The 14,886-nt window shown below is 41.2% G+C and overlaps 1 long non-coding RNA gene across 1 annotated transcript; it reads right to left on the bottom strand.

The window, feature by feature from the left end:
- Window positions 1-5,502: 5,502 nt before the first annotated feature.
- LOC114562052 (uncharacterized) lies at window positions 5,503-14,582 on the bottom strand. Its single transcript, XR_003693430.1, has 2 exons — window positions 13,973-14,582; window positions 5,503-5,832 (listed from the first exon to the last, which is right to left on the bottom strand). It is a non-coding gene; the product is annotated as an uncharacterized LOC114562052 (long non-coding RNA).
- Window positions 14,583-14,886: the final 304 nt, after the last annotated feature.

Genomic DNA, 14,886 nt, shown 5'->3' with positions numbered 1-14,886 from the left:
GAGAGCTGGAGGCTTTGGTCTGGGTACCCGTCTCCAGGCAGCCGTATGGATGCGTGTGTTGGTTTTCATGAGAACTCAAGATTGGGTATTGTCGTGTTTATGTTTTCGATGTATGAAAAAGGTAGCCTGCAAATGGGTGTAACAACAAACTATAAGCAATCACACTATCGTAACACTGGTGAGGATTTGTCACACTGAGATCATGAGTCCAAGTCCCAGAACATTTTGACCAGACAGCATACTGTAAATAGTCTGTAAATATTTTTTCCATTATATTTCTTTTTAAATCAGTTAACTGTTCAGAAGCATTGTCTGTACACTATTTCTATAGTCTCTGTCTTGTGAAACCATGAATCGCCAAAAATAAAATAATATAGGCTATAATTAATATCAGGGTTTCCCCCTGTTAGTTGCCCCCCACCAGGCCTAAGCCACTGGGGAAAAAATGTTTAATGTATTTTTAAGATGTTTTTTAAACTAGTTACAGTGCGGCGGCTCAGTTTGAAACTTAGACATAGTCATATTTTCAAAACCTCCAGTTAGCTTTTAGCATTGACTTAATGTAGAGCCCTATGAAATCTTTCTTATAGCTTTTTTAAATTCTCCATTTCGCGATTCCATCCATGATTCTGTTTTCAAAGACACTATTTGGCTCTACATTAATGAAGACACTTGCCACCGGTCTGACAGCTTTGCTGGGGGAAACACTAATTAAACATTTCATGAGCTAAAAGCTAAAAAGTCTTGTCTTCAGCTTTTTTGTATGATGCATTTTTCAGACAATACAATTTTCAATGGTTTATTTAGCCTCAGAAGTGGAATCATATTTTCACCCCATAAACAAATTCATCGGAACTGCAACAATTGTACACATCAAAGTCTGTTTACATGTCTGGGGGAGTACTTCTGCATATGTGAGAAAACATTTGATAAAATGCCTCAAGTGATGGCACTCAGCATCTGTTGGAGCTGAAGACTATAAGTTTATTAAGGAAAAAAACATGCTTTCCTCATCTTTGCTTGAAGCTAGCGACTTGAAGCTACGTTAGCCGCTACTAGTACAACACACCCAATCTCTGACCGAACTATCAGTGGTCAAGTTGCATTGAAGAAGAATGTGTGGAATAAAAAAGAGGATTGTCTGACAATATTATAGTAGGAGTCAAAATGTACCTAAAAAATATCCCCCCAAAAATATAAACAGGTTCCTAAAGAAAAAAAAAGTGGTAGCTTTGAACCTGACTGGTAAAAACATGGCTACCCCAAAAAACTCAACAATTTGGTAATCATCTGCAATTAAACCCATTTTTTCATCATTTCTCAGCACCACAGAGATAATCCGTAAAAAAGTGTTTTGTTACACCATACCTTTTTGATGACCTTTTTATTCTTTGTCTTCAACTTTTGTTGTTTCCTGCTGCAACATGTTTTACTCCCGGGGATAAATGATATCTTGTGATATTGAAAAAATTGAAATGCTAGAATCCTTTTCAGTTCATTTAAACTTTATTACATTAAATCGTGGCGGGATTAGTAATGAAATTAATATTGGTTGCAGGTGTAACATTACAATAATTTAGGCTCCACAATGAAAGTAATTAGAAACCTACTGACATTTAGAATAATGCACTTCATGCACCGTTGTCGTCCACATTTAGGTAGATTAAATGATTAAACACAAATCATAGCAAACTTTTCAGTGGTACGACTTGGCTGAAACAATGCCCTGAAGACAATATCAAATCGCTGACACAATGAAAAAACAACTTGCTAAGATATATCCTCAAGGTTTGAAAGAAACATTCAAAAGTAACAGAAATATAATTTTATTGTGCCAAAACCACGATCAGTGGAGTTGCCGGATAAGAGCCGATTCATCATGCTTGCTAATGAACATTCATTTTCCTGTGGATATGAAATCTTCAAGATGAAGCACTTTTCCTTTGGTGGCTGCGGGTTATCTGGAGTGTGGGGAGAAAGCAGCATTGCACACATTCCCATTCACTGATAATGGGGACAGCTGGGTGACATCAATTAGACAGACATAGCAGACATTTCACTGGCATTACCTGACAATGAACTCCAGTGCAAGTGTGGCCTTTGACAGCACAGAGAGACAGAAAAAAGAGAGAGACATGGCATTGGCAAAGAGTGAGCCGTGTTTGCAGCTTTTTCAAGGGAAGAATGCTGAAATAAACATGAAGGCTGAGCAAAACAACAAGATCAACGGCATCAGTATGTAACAGTATTAACACAACGGCTCTGGACGCCAGGGCCTACCTATCAAGCATAAATGGTAAATCTCTCATGAAACATTCATGTTTAAGCAAAGAAAGGGGACAGTCATCTAAAACTTGAGCTGCACCGCCTTGCATGCACTTCAGGGTTTAGTGCCATCGTCTGACAGGTTGGAGGGCTCGGGTTTGATTTTCATCAGGGCCAATGACTCGAGGCATATTACCCACACGACTCTGTGCTGGGTGTGGTCAACTTAACATGAGAACATTGCAAAAGAAGTATTGAATCTGGGTTGGGCTGTCTTGCTGCATGTTCAGTGGAAGACGGTGAGGTAAGACAGGACAGAGGTCCCGCTGACAGTGGACTTCACTCCTGTTCCTGCTGAACTGAGCCAGTTTTTAGGTAAAACACTGATACCAGTTCAGTAGGCACGGGAGGGCACAGCCCGAACATCGCTCCATTGGAAAATGCAGCGTGCGGTTTGCATGCAAGGCGGGTTTTTTTAAATGTGAATTTACCGTTCACTAAGCCCAGCAGCTTCTACGTCTGTCAAGCTTTCCGTTGTCGCATGGCACTTACAGTACAATGTTAACATTACAACTCAAACATTATTTTTTTATTAATTATACTAGACAAATGCTGCTTCTCATTTCTAGTCGGACTGTATCAGCTATATCTACCTATCTTATTAAGCTAATATCAGTTTAAAGGTTTAGGACTTTTTTTTATGTGTCCTTGATTTATCTTCTAAAAAAAAATTAACAAAAGTCTTTTTCCATCTTATGGCTACATACAGTATATTTTGTCAAAACACTGAGGCTAACATGGCAGAAAGTCAGCATCCTAAAGAAGCAGCATTGGTCCTTGTTTTGCATGGAGCTAGCTTTGTTAGTCCTAGTATTAGTATGATAGGGAAAAATGTCAAATCAGACTGCTCTGACGTAAATCTGTTTATCTTACATATTTGTTGTTTCAACCAGAATGTTTTCACTTTTAAAGCTTTAGTGCGTAACTTTTTGATATTAATACACATCTGTTACATTCAAGCCATTGCCAAATGAGTTGCTACAAAGCTCCACACAACTCTCTCTGTACTTCTCAGTATGGCTATGTTCAGGCGTCCGGTGACTTTTCTGAAGAGTCCATCATAAGGCTTGTGTCGTGTGGACTCGCCAACAGTTTTGTTGTCATTACTTAGAATTCCTCATGGGGGCGACAGAAACTACGAACTATAGCTTTAACTGTCAACACATTTCTTCCCAAGAGAAAGGGGAACAAATGTGTAGGCTACTCGCTATTTTGAGTAAAGTTCACTGGGATTGCTGGAGTGTAAACCCAAATCTAGAGCAGGAGAGCTGCTAGCATTAGCCACTCTGATAGCATCCACGCGATGGAGAAATAATACACAGCTAGTTGTGAACAGGGCTTTTTTTTGTATAGCCTATATATATGTAACCTGTAACTCCACAGACGTATGATGTTAGTTAATGATGTAATCCTTGGCTTTGGAAGTAATACTACTAATTGTTTGCCAGACATCATCAACTGTAGCTTGTGTTAGATCAGACCAACACACTGTTTAATCCATTCTGTGCACTTCTGCTTCTTTGTTTATGGTTTTGAAAAAGCTATAAAAAGACACAAATCACACTCTTTAAACTGTGAGTATCTCTCTTACTGGACCTGCTCCATGGTCCCTCAGGCCCTCTAACCAGGGACTACTGGTGCTCCCACGCACTCGCTTAAAAACTAAAGGTGAGCGTTCCTTTGAAGCGGTGGCTCCAAACCTGTGGAACGCCCTTCCTACTGTCTTACGTTCTGCAGTCTCTGTTGATGCTTTTAAAAAGCAGCTGAAGCACTTGTTTAAATTCGCTTTTGACTCATGTTTGTAACTTTGGGTTTTAGGTTTTAATCTTTTAAATGATTTTCATTGGTCTTTCAATTATTTTTTCCTTGCTTATTTTCTGTTGGATCCTACTGTATTTTTACAAATGTTTATCATGTGAAGCACTTTGTGACTTTGTTTGTAAAAGGTGCTATATCAAATAAACTTATTATTAAACTTATTATTACAGTGTCATGCACACCCCACCACACACAGTTTGAAAGGCCTGCCGTGCTTAGTTACAGTTACTAAGCTTAGACAATCGCTGCTTGGGGAGGGGGGTTATCAACCGGCAAACTAGGTGCATGCAGGTTTCTTCTCCAACACAGACATCCAGGTGTGGCACCAAAATACTGGCACACCAGTCCTGAGCAAACTCAGTTGTACATGAACTGGGCCTGCCCCGACGGGTCTGACATTTAGCACCACATTCCTAAAATCACAATACAACCTGTGGCATTAAGTTCACATTTAACCCAGGTCAAACTGTCTATATTTGGTATGCATGATGATTCTTGCCAAATGCATAAGTTAAGATAAGACATTTGTTGCTCAGGCAAACACAATAAAAAAACTGTACAGCTTGTTGCACACACTTCACAATCAAGACCTGCATTTGGACAACAGCAACATATTTAACCTTATATAACTCCTACATGGGGATACAATCTTTGGGCTTTCTGTCTTCTCACCTCCCTCCCTCCTTCCCTCCCTCCCTCACTCCCTCTCCACCTAATCTCTCGTCACTCCTCTCCTCCTCCCTCCGCCTTTCTCCATATCCGAGATCATCAAGTTCTTTCCATTCAGCGGAACAAATCCCCTCCATCGAATCAACTATTTCACCTCAGGCACTGAACTTAGCCACTGTGAACAACACATAGCAGGGATCAATGCTCACCAATTAGCTAAGCTCTGTGCCTTTAGCAAGTGGGTGGCTGGCCTTTGAGGGAACAGAGACTCACGCAGACCTTTACGTGACTGCTCAGTGGTAAAGTTTGGCGGGTTTCAAAGCCTCCAATGTTAAAGATGTTGGGGTTTGCTTCGCCTTCGACAGGGCTCATTCATATTGTGTTTCAGAGTGCGCTGCCAACGGAGGATCCTAGCCTTTATTTGAAAATCGTCTCTTTGTTTATAAATCTTAAGTTACAAGAGCCGGAACGTGATCTGCCTTCAAAAATGTGTTCTGTCGTGTAAATCTGTATGGCTCTCATATGCATTTCTATCAACTTGCTGGCGGATTTGAAAGGGGAGAATAGTTTCAATTTTAGACAGCTGCACATTTAACTGCAGCCTTTTAAATGCATTTCGCAGTTTTCCGTGTGAGAAACTAATTCCACAAGCAAACCTCTTGAGGTGCACTGAGAGAGTTCATCACAATATCTGTCTTAACCTCTCCAGTATTTATTCCTTTGACTCCATAGCAACATCCAGTGCAGATAATTACAGAACAGCCAAGAAGACCACACAAAAGCATCCCACTGTGGAAATATAACACGGGCGGGTCACCTGCTGAGCTGTGAAGGAGTGGAAATCCCTGGCAATGTGATTTTTGTTTCTCTTTGTGCATCAAATCACGGTGCCAGGAACCCTCCCCACCACAGCCGTGGCAGAGGCTGGAATGGATCCACCCTGAACCTCTCCGCCCTCTGTATCTTCTCTACCCTCCACCTGGGCTCCAGATGCCTTCGTCCACAGCAGCTGTGGAGTACCTGTGACCAGAAAGAAAGAGGAAAATAGAGATGTGGGGAACATTACTCGTCTGAACAAAACCTTTTTTTTTTTTTTTTTATTTAACTTGAACTGATCCTAAGATATTCTATGATGCACTTGTGTAACCCTGAGATGAAATATTACACAACCAATCTAAAAAATATTAAATTTGTGGGATGTGAGGAATGACTCTGCAGACTTCTCTGCTGCACAGATCAGCAGGATGCAGCAGATGTTGAGGCTGGTTGGAACATGCAAAGCCAGCTACCTGGTCAGTTTGTTTAAAGCAACTCAGGGCCAAAATTAAAACATTGCTTGTTTGAAATGGTGAGGGCAATGCAAAATGTCTGGTGAGGCTCCTGGATATCAAGACTCTCACTATAAAATGCCAGCCAAGTACAACGTATAACACAAGGAGATCTGTGTCTTGCTTTTGCAAATAATAAGCAAACTATGAGAAATAGACATGGTTCTGTTTTGTCTCTGTTTCCCATTAAACGAGGGGGTTTCAGGTCAGAGAGGTTTGTTTGATTTGTTTTGTGCGTCACTTCTACTGTTGGGTAGATTGACGTAGCTGGGTGGGTCCACAAGGGGAGACTTAAAGAAAACTTTTGACTTTCTTCTTTAAAAACTGGAACGTCACAGTGTATTATTATCTTTTGTTGTTGTTGTTTTTGCAGGGAAAATTCCAGGCCCACCCTGCAGGGGAAGGAATAATGACAGGATTGTTGAGGAGGAGGAGGAGGAGGAGGTTAAGGCTGAGTCTCTACAGTCTTTCCTTCGTTGCTTTTTATACACCGTCCGCGTCTCCTCACACTTAATTTCCGAGTGAAAACCTTTGGAGAACCACATCTGGAGTGTCTTCTATCCCAAGAGGGATATCAGATCAGGTTTTGTTTTTTTTAACCTAGGAAATATTAAAATCTGTCATTCCATTTGAAGATTTTTAAAACACTACAATCAGTTGTTCTCATGCTACATGTACTGTAACTGTTTTCTTTCATTTTTTAACTTAACAGCAGCCTCCTTTGGTTCCTTAGGAGCTGCTCAGAGCCAATAAATAGTCTGGCATGTAACACTTCCTAAAGTGGTGTTGTTTTTACACTTTAGGTTTTGTATACATTTTTAAAAACAAGAAATAGCTAGTGGGCGGAATTTGTTTCCTTTGTACAGCCAGGCTAGCTTTTTCCACCGTGTAAGCTAACCAGCTGCTGAATGTAGCCTTACTGTATATTTAATCGATTGTCTCCTCTATCCGTCACAAAACGAATAAGTGTATTTCCCAAAAATATGAATCATTCCTTTAGTTATCAATTACATATGTTAATTATGTGCTTTAATAGTTATTTTTATTGTAGAGTACATGCCAATGAATAACTTACAGAAAACAGTAACAACTTGTGAGAATTTAATGAATGAGACTGAAGGACAGACTTCCATCTATAATCAACACTTCAGGAGAACGCATCGCACCTGAAAGCACTATCATCAGTGCATTTTGAAATGTTGATAATTACAAAGAAATTTCAAGAGACTTCTTTAGAAGTCTAAGCTCTGCTCTTGTCTACACTTGCAGGTACATAATAAACATTACAATGTCTGCTGAAAGGATCTCAACGGCATGTATACATCATTTTATACAGGAACTGGCTGTCCTCAACAGCCCTGGTGTTTATGTGCAGAGCCACAGTACATGTTGTACACCCTAACAAAGGCACGCAAAATCCTTCCAGACAGAGAAATATGTCTGCCCTGTCAACAAGCGTTAACAGTGCACCCCGCCCTGCACAGGAATCATGAATAAATATGTTTGTCTAGGTTGTCTAAGTTGTGCTTCACTGAACAGTTGTATGAAAGTGGAATGAGGGATTGCCTGTGTGTGTGTGTGTGTGTGTGTGTGTGTGTGTGTGTGTGTGTGTGTGTGTGTGTGTGTGTGTGTGTGTGTGTGTGTGTGTGTGTGTGTGTGTGTGTGTGTGTGTGTGTCCATGTTGGTGTATGTGTTGGTTATTTGCATGCATGAGTTGGTGTGTGTTGAGTGTGAAAGAAAAGAAGAACACGGTGAGTGAATCAAAGGGAGTGGTCATTCCCTTCAACATGTCAGTGAGTCAGTTTTTGTTTGCTGGGTGTGAAAGTTTAACATGGGAGAGAGAGACAATTGATCAGTGACATTATTGTCAGGTTTAAATGAATGGTGTGATGATGTGACACATTCTTGGCAAGCTGGGTGAATTACAGGGTGGCATATAGAGGTTAAATGTAGTAGTGATTACATAATCTTAGAGCTGCAACTAATAATGATTTTAATCATCGGGTCATTTTTTACCGACAAACAGTCCAAAACCTAAAGATTTTTTTTTTTATTCTCAAATATGACAAAGAAAAGCAGCAAATCATCACATTTGAGAATCTGGAACTAGCAAATATGTCTAAACTATTAAGTGAATATCTATAAGTTGTCAATCGATTAATTGTCTGAGCTCCACGGTAGATAAATAAGCCACTGCAGAATGAAGAATATTGTAAAAACAATTCTATCAGGACAAGACAATATTCTCTGTAAGTTTTCAGTTTGACATGTCCATAGCAACTAAACTCTTGTTGCCATTTGTTTGTGCAGTACACAGTACTTTGTTATGTCATGTCTCCAGTTTATGTGAGTCCCAATGAACATAATATACAGCCTGATGGAAGTTATTATTTTACACAAGGCTGAAAGTGTGAACAAGTTACCACATTTAGAAAGTGCAATGTTTGCACACTCAGCCGAACAAAATGACCTCATTCACGCAGCCCGGAGGAGCTGTTCGTTGGGCTAAGGGCCGAAGTAGTGAGGAAATAATGCTGAGCTCAAGTGGCATTCGCAACTTAAAAACACAGACTGCAACATTTATGTACACATAAACATCCACAAATATCAAACTTATTTTATGTTGCTTCTATATTTTCTTTCAAAGGTGACAAAGCCACACCATTTGCTGAAAAGCTGTTTCTCATGTATTCTAGAACTTGACAGTTGGCAGTGTTTACACAGGAGATGTTGTGATATACTGTATGTGCTGGTGACCACAGGCGTGAGATTCACATCTGAACCCAGCCGTTCAGTGCTGACGTCACCCTGTATCTCGCACGTCGGTGCCGCTGTGATTTGTTGCCATGCTCTCACAAAACAACAGGCAAAGTGTTGAGAGGGAGAAGGAGAAACAAGAGACGGAGAGAAATATAAGTATGTGAGAGTGTGCACAACAAGTACAAGTCGAATAGCATTAGAAAATTCTTGGTTTATGGATGCCATTCTGTCATGATGTTCTTGTCCGTAAAGTGTGCAAAGTTCTTCTGAAATGTGAAGCTGTAAGAGAGACAGAGAGAGACGTGTTCATACATTGAACCCTTCAAAGCTGACCATAAATGGGTCAGTATGCCTCAAACAGAGGATCATCGAACAGCGCCTGAAACCCCATAAAATTTCTGTAACTTTTCAAAACGGACAATCCAACATTCACGCAGGTGTGTTATTGTTAAACAACTATTTTCACTTTTGTGCGTACAAATGAGTGCAACAATATAATTGTCTTCCAAAAGTGACAAAAACTGTGCGCCCTTATCCCCATATTTAAGGTATTGCATACGTATGATGATTTTCACCCTACCTTCGAGTTTGGCGGCTCGGAACAGCTATAAACATGTTTGTCTTCCACGGTAGTTCTTTTCAACTATACCCCTGCCTTAAAGGGCTTGGTATGCCTCAAACAAAGTACTTGTCTGAACCCCCCAGGTAACTTTCTGAAACTGATAATCCAACAAACACTACCTTTTCATACAGTAGGCTAATTGTTTAGGTGCAGAGGTGAAAAAAGGAGAATTTGAACTTCTCTTTTATTGTTTGTTTAGACTGAACGCAAAGTGAATTTTAACAAAGAACTGGAATTTCTGGTGAGTTCAGTCAGACACTGAGCTGCCACATCAGACAGTGTTAGAATTGATCAAAGAGATAAAACATGAGTCCCCTTTCTCAACCAATCACACCTCTGTAGGTAACTAAAGACCCCATGTGCATTAAAAAGTCATTACCAGAGCTTGTTGGGTCTGGGCTTCATTATTAAGCTCATTAGATCACTCAGTCCCAATAAACCAGCCCTGCCATGAGACTGATGAAGGGAGCAGGCATCGAGCAGGAGCTTTTTTCTCATGTCCCATTAACAATAATCCACTTTGCATAGCGTTAATGTAATTTTGGCGGAGATGTAATTTCATGCAAAATCAATCATTTCCAACCTTTTTTTAGAAATGAAACAGAATCAGACATATGAGACTAAACAGATTTAGGAATTTAATGTCAAAAAGTAGGCTACTTGATCAAATAATAAAGAAATGTCTCAATGACTCACCTCTTATAGGAACAATGGAGAAATGAAAAAAAATGATCTGGGCCTCTGCGCTGACTTGAACATGATCCATTATAAGGCATGAGAGGAAATGGCACAGCTGCATTAAAGTCTGGCATAGGCTATCTTTGAATCTGATAGTAGTAGCTATCTCAGCTATTAGCTAATAGCCGTGGCTACGCTGATAACATTATGACTAGAAGGGAAAGACTCTCAGAAAGAACCTGAGAATACAGGGAGGTGGTGTAGAAGTAACGCACAAAAGATGGTAAAATTAAGAAAGATAAAAGAGATGCATATAGTATTTGTGTGTGAGAGTGTGCGTGAATGACGTAGCGGTTAGGCTGTCTCAAACCGCCTACTTATACACTTCAAACACTTAGTTTTAAGTATATAGTGTAGATAACGCAAAAAGTCAGTGCACTGAAAGTACCCGGATGACCCCCTAAAAACGGTCAAAAAGTTCAGTGTGGAACGATGGACACTACGCTCGCTAAATGGCTATCTTGACTACGCAGCACAAAGGGGAGGGACCAGGGATGTCGACCGGTAGCTGATTTGTCACATGGGTCTGGCTTCTCCCGGATTTCACAACAATCTCGTATTTTACGAAAATAGTTAACCGAAACGTGTTTCTGAAAACATTTTAAGCGAGAAATAGGCCATGCAGTTGCTGAATCTATCTTCATTTCAGATCAACAAAGGTCACTTTAATAGATTTTCGTCAAATTTTCAGAGGCGGCGGGATGAGCCGACCGCTCGTCATTTCCGTTAAGTGTTTTAACATAAGTGTTCCGTTTGGGACGACACTAACCATCCAAAGTGGGCACTACGGCAGTAAGTGGTCAGTGCACATTAGCAGTATACTGACAGAAGTGTGCGGTTTGAGACACAGCCTCAGACACAACATTGGATTGTAGGGTTCATCTGAGGACACTGGGATGTGTTTCAGTGCTATTAGTAGAGCTAACTCTGATAAAGTTTCATACCAGACTCAACTAAATCAACGCCCTTTTTTTATTTGTAACACACTCTGAACGCAGTGTTCTTGTATAAGAACAAAAGCTCACAAGGAGTTCTTTCCTTCTTGCCTCTATTTGATCTGCATTATTCCAAAAGTTGTACCATAAATGTTGGAAAATGAAAGCAGCAGAATCTAGTAATACTTTTTGAGGTAAGGACGGAGTGAAGGAGGTTTGGGAAGGATTCCTGACTGACTATTGAGATGCATCCGTCAGCATGGAGTGTGAGAAGGCCAAGAGGAGTTGGTGTGTTAGGATCGTGACCTCCATGACCGGCAGGCTCCCTCCCACTCCAAGCATGCAATCTCTCCACAAACTGAGGCCTGTTTTTCCACCACACATGGCTTCAATTGGAGGCTACTGCTGCTGCTGCTGTGTCTGCAGCTCCAAAAAAATAACAGCCAGGCATAGCTCGACAAACCTGATTATGAAATCAGTGGCTGGCAAACAGATCGAACTGGCAGTGTCACTTAGTGTTGGATATTTCTGTGGTGTTCGCTGAATTGGCAGCGGCGATTGCTGTATAGTTTTCTCTTGATTTCTTGAAAAATCTTTTTCTATTTATGCGCAGGCATGATGTGTGTGTTTACTGTGTGTGTATGTTTGTGCGTGAACGGGCCTGGGTTTAAAGTCTCGCTCTAGCGCCAATAAGTCAAAGCGGTTTACAACTTGGTTGGTCGTAAAAAGTAAATATGCATCAGTAGAGGCCTATCAAAGGCTCCTTCATTTGGTTCCTGGCTAAGATGGCTTTGGATGTGTGCTGTAATTGCCACGGCTCAGACAGAAATTCTCTGTGGTAGACGCATGACCGGGCTAAAAGAACAGAGGGAAACCATGCTGTCCTGTACGCTTAGACACTTTGCAGTTGATCTGAGAGGAACCAGCAAACACACAAAGTGCATGGAAACCATGAGAGAGAGGAGAAGGCAGAGTAGCTGCAGACAGGACACTGACACAAACACACACACACACACACGCACGAAACTACTGTAGAGTCACACAGGTGCACCTCTTGCAGGAGAACACACACATCACACAGTGATGTGTCTCGATTGATTAAATTAAAAGCAAAACCCAAATGACAAACATCTGTTCATTGTCCCAGAGACCACGCCCATGTCAACACCAGCCACAGATAGTGGGTATGCAATGTAAGGCATATTCTGAAATAGTTTAGATTTGAAGCTGAATTAACTGATATTAGACCACAAGGGGGCAGAAAGACTCCCCAAAACAGAAACCCGTCAGTTTATGAAGTTGTTACGGTAACTTGTTTGCATTAATTAACTTTTTGGAACTTATAGCAGACACATCAGCAACATGGGCATCCCATTGTTGTATTTGGGCACCTGATAAATGTAAGTGCATTATTCTTTTGCAATATTCATTGTGTGCATGTTAGCTTTGGTTTGGAAGACGAAGAATTAGCTGGGTTAAGTCGATAAATGTTCACTTTTCTTCAACAGCCAGTTACTTTAGCTCTTTGCTATTTTGTTTGGTGAGTGGTAGCCGCATGTCTAAGCTTGCTTGCTGTAAATGGCTGCTTACGTTTTTTTTATCGGTGTGAATGAGTAACCTGACCCGCCAGATGGTTTGATAACACAGAACCATCTGAGAAGCTGACATTGGAACACACGCCTAAACCACGCCTGTAGAGTAAGTAAATCCTCACCGGGCGCTGATTGGTAGCTGGTAGTTCGGACACAAACGCATTACTTGAAGCCTGACAAGATGGATTTTCATGTGATATGTGATCCCACGATTCTCACATGATCTTGTGATATCTTGAGAATCCAGCTGTGGACTGAGACTCAACCATAGAGAACCATTATTTGCGAGCACGAAAACCAAAACAAATTGCAAAAAGGCTGCATTTGATATAAACACTTTACAGTATATCCAGAAGTTTAAAGCTTCTCTAAAAGCATTGGCCTTGCCCTTGTGTAACATGTCTTTTACACATGGGAACAGCTCACTGATTTAGCAGACCCCGATAAAGCCTTGGAGAATGCTCAAATATTTGAAGTATTTGTTCAAAAATGTTCTGTGTACTTGACTTTAGGGTGAGTTTATCAAATCAAACTCCTTTTTCAAACAGTGGTGATATGTCATTCTACAAAAAAAAATACGGTCATGAGTTTGCTGAGAAAAAGTGCTGGTACAGCAGCCATAAGTCATGCAGGTGTGTGTATGTGTGTGTGTGTGTGTGTGTGTGTGTGTGTGTGTGTGTGTGTGTGTGTACACTACTGCGTTTTCCTAAATCAAATACAGGTTTATACAACTTTTATAAGGTTTTAATTGAGTTGGCATTACAAAACCCACTAAATTAGCCTTGAGTAAATAAAGATTTTATTTTTTGTTCGACCCTCATAAACAACAAGATTAAACCAATGTGTGAAATATCTTTGGTAAGCCAATGATTTCTGTAAAACCAACTACCTGTTTGTCATACAAACAGATTGACTGTCTTCCAAAGTCCCAAAGGTCACCATCAAAGCCAGACTCTGACAACTGCATAAACTCCATAACATCAGACATAGCTTTGATCATATCTCTTGTCTTGTGTTGTGTCGGCTGCCAAAGCATGAAAAAAAATAAGGCACATAAAGGAGCTAAACTATTAGAATTTGGAAATGAAACATGGCACCCACATAAGGAAAAAAACTCAAAGGAAAAAAATTGTGTGTGAAAAGATGCGAGAGAGAGAGAGAGAGAGAGGGATGTTTGCCACTCACCATGCCCACTGCAGGTCGGTTTTTGTTATTCGTAAGTCTGAGTCACCTCAAGAGTTCAGATGAGGATATGCACAAAGTGGAAGAGTTGACCCAATGGGGAGGACACCACTGACCGATTTACTGGCTGACTAACTAACCATCTGACTGGCTAATGACTGACGAGTCAACTGCATGATTGCCTGACTGCCAACTGTACCATTTCAGATCCAAGAATCAATCGGCGGTGCAATCCTCAGTCTGTCCATGTCGTGACCTGCTCTGTCCAGGGCCGCTTCTCAGAGCTCGACAGCCCGGCGAGAAGCAGAGAGAGAGAGAGAAAGAGAGAGAGGGTAAAATGAAGATCTGTCCCCCTCGTTCCCACAGCCTGCCAGAAGGAGAGGGGAGGAGTGGAGGCTGCTCTGTTCCCATAGAGGTCAGATGTGGAGTTAACACACCCAGCCGGCAGCAGGCTGGTAACTACTGCCTGCCTGCTACCAGAGTTGTCTCCCCCCTCTCTCCCACTGTCTTTCCTCGCTGCAAACCTGACAAGTCACTCTGGAGACATAGCAGAGCACCGACCCACTCAGCCAGGAGTAACAGTAGAGACAGAGAGAGACTTTCAACCAGTTGTCCCAAGAGATCCACTGTCCATATGAGAGTCTGGAGGCAGAGCTGCCAGTTTTTCCTTCTTCCCTCCCTCCTCCTTTCTATCCCTCCCTCCATTATTCCCTCCCTCCTTGCCTCTCCTCTTTCATTCCCCTCTCTAGTTTTTTTTAAAGCCTCCGCTGAGACATTCTTATTGTGGCAATTGCATTAGCCTTTAGCGAGCGAGGAATGGCTCTAAGTGCCTAATGCAATGTTGTGTCTCTCTGTCTTTGTCTCTCTTTCTCCTTATCTCTCTTTCTCTCTTTCTCTCTCCCAAGTGTCTATCAGTT

This window comes from Perca flavescens, chromosome 9 (genome assembly GCF_004354835.1).
Source record: "Perca flavescens isolate YP-PL-M2 chromosome 9, PFLA_1.0, whole genome shotgun sequence".
Taxonomy (NCBI): domain Eukaryota; kingdom Metazoa; phylum Chordata; class Actinopteri; order Perciformes; family Percidae; genus Perca; species Perca flavescens.
Note: the sequence above shows the minus strand (reverse complement) of the source record. Positions and strands in the feature narration are given on the sequence as shown.